General features: G+C 40.3%; 1 non-coding gene across 1 annotated transcript; it reads left to right on the top strand.

Moving 5' to 3' along the window:
- The first annotated feature begins 467 nt into the window (after nt 1-467).
- LOC132348282 (U6 spliceosomal RNA) lies at nt 468-574 on the top strand. The gene has a single exon (XR_009497411.1). It is a non-coding gene; the product is annotated as a U6 spliceosomal RNA (small nuclear RNA).
- The last annotated feature ends 2,131 nt before the right edge of the window (nt 575-2,705 follow it).

Here is a 2,705-nt window from a genome sequence, read left to right on the forward strand (position 1 = left end):
TTTATGGTTTCTGGTTTCGCACTTTGTTCCCCCTGTAAGGAAGGGAGTCTTGAAAAAGAGGACGAACACAGAAATGTTCTCCAATGGCCTCTAAACTCCTCAAACTTTACACTGTTCGGGAAGCCTTAGCAGGCCCATCTGTGATAAAACTGTGAGGTAGGGGGATTTTGTCCACAGTGAAGCAGGCCTCCCAGCACACCCACACCTCAGTTTGGGGAAATTTACTCATGTCCTTCCAGGAATATAATGCTCTCTTCTCTTTTCCCCTTTACCCTCATTTTACACACACACATACACACACTTATCCTCCAAAATAACCTTGAAAATATTGGGTTGGCCAAAAGGTTTGCTCGGTTTTTTCCGTAAGATGGCTCTAGTAGCACTTAGTTGTCTTTAACTTCATTGAAACAATTTTGTTAGATTGTATGTGACAGCTGTCATGTCAGCGTGCATTTAAAAAAACACTTGTGCTCGCTTTGGCAGCACATATACTAAAATTGGAACGATACAGAGAAGATTAGCATGGCCCCTGAGCAAGGATGACACGCAAATTCGTGAAGCGTTCCATATTTTTTGATTCACTTTGTTATACGGCAGAAACTAACACACCATTGTAAAGCAATTATACTCCAATAAAGACGTTAAAAAAATAAAAAATAAAAAAAGACTTATCAAAATTGGTGCATTTTTGTGTAGCCATTTTATTATTGAAGGTGGAAGAAAAAAAGCAACATTTTTGGTGTTTTATGCTTTATTATTTCAAGAAAGATAAAAACGCAATCAAAACACAAAAAAAGATTTGTGCAGTATATGGAGAAGGTGCTGTGACTGATCGAATGTGTCAAAAGTGGTTTGCGAAGTTTTGAGCTGGAGATTTCTCACTGGACGATGCTCTACCACTGGGTAGACCAGTTGAAGCTGATAGTGATCAAATCAAGACATTGAGAAAAATCAACGTTATACCACGTGGGAGATAGCCAACATACTCAAAATATCCAAATCAAGCACTGAAAATCATTTGCGCCAGCTTGGTTATGTTCATCGCTTTGATGTTTGGGTTCCACGTAAGTTAAGCGAAAAAACCTTCTCGACCATATTTCCACATGTGATTCTCTACTTAAACCTGATGAAGACGTTCCATTTTTAAAACAAATTGTGACGGGCGAGGAAAAGTGGATACTGTACAATAATGTGGAACAGAAGAGATTGTGGGGCAAGTGAAATAAACCACCACTAACCACACCAAAGGCCGGTCTTCATCCAAAGAAGGTGATGTTTTGTGTACGGTGGGATTGGAAAGGAGTCCTCTATTATGAGCCCCTTCCGGAAAACCAAAAGATTAGTTCCAACAAGTACTGCTCCCAGTTACACCAACTGAAAGCAGCACTCAATGAAAAGCGTCTAGAATTAGTCAACAGAAAACGCATAATCTTCCATCAGGGTAACTCAAGACCGCATGCTTCTTTGATGACCGGCAAAAACTGTTACAGCTTGGCTGGGAAGTTCTGATTCATCCGCCATATTCACCAGATATTGCACCTTCGGATTTCCATTTATTTCAGTCTTTACAAACTTCTCTTATTGGAAAAAATTTCAATTCCCTAGAAGGCTGTAAAAAGCACCTGGAACAGTTCTTTGCTCAAAAAGATAAAAAGTTTTGGGAAGATGGAATTATGAAATTGCCTGAAAAATGGCAGAAGGGTGAATACGTGGTTCAATAAAGTTCTTGGTGAAAATGAAAAACGTGTTTTATTTTTACTTAAAAACCAAAGGCACTTTTTGGCCAGCCCAATATATTCACTATTCTTTCAGTCACATGTTCCACTAGTATATACTGAAGACCTACAATGGATCAGGCACTGTTTAGGTGCTGAATACATAGCAATTCATAGAGAAAAACCCCAGCCCTCATGAAGTTTACATTCTAATGAATGGTGACAGATAATAAATAAGTAAATGCACAGTCTTTTAAATTTTGATGTGCCAAGAAGAAAAATGAAGTAGGAAAGGGCGATGGGGAGCCCTGGGGGTGGGAGCAATTATAATTTTTATATGGGTGGTCAGAGAAGATCTCACTGATAAGGTAATATTTGAGGGGAAAAAAGTGAAGAGTAAGTAAACCTTGTACATGTCTGGAGCAGAACCTTCTCAGGAAAAGGAACAGAGAGTACAAGGGCCCTGAGGTGGAGCATGCTTGGTGTATCTGTGGCGTCATGTTATGATGTAAATAACTGATAAGAGATTAGCATGCCACCCTCCCAGGAACATGCATGTATCAGCCAAGGGAACCTTCAGCTAAAGGATTTCAGACCTTAGTCAGTAGGAGGGAGAGGCATTCTGATGGGCCATGAAGAGCTTGCTGAGGTTTTCTAGACAATCGTTGCTTTGTACACATCTCAGTGCAGCATTATTATAGTCTCATCACCTTGTAAGACTACTGTATGATTTATTTCGAAAAAAAAATCTCTGACGATGTTGGTTCAGCACTCTACTTAGACCCAAGGATAGACAATTTTGTTTTCTTTGCTGAGCCAAATCTCGTTTTGCAACTGTAGTGTCTTCCTCTAATTCTCTGGCCTGTGAACACTGTGGACAATTTCCTTAAGTCACTTTGGTTCGGCACTTTGCATCTGAGGAGTCAGTCGTCATCTACTGACTCACGAGGAGGAGCCTCCGGGCAACAGCTCAGCTAGAGCCTGTGACTC

Source organism: Balaenoptera ricei, chromosome 14, assembly GCF_028023285.1.
Source record: "Balaenoptera ricei isolate mBalRic1 chromosome 14, mBalRic1.hap2, whole genome shotgun sequence".
Taxonomy (NCBI): Eukaryota; Metazoa; Chordata; class Mammalia; order Artiodactyla; family Balaenopteridae; genus Balaenoptera; species Balaenoptera ricei.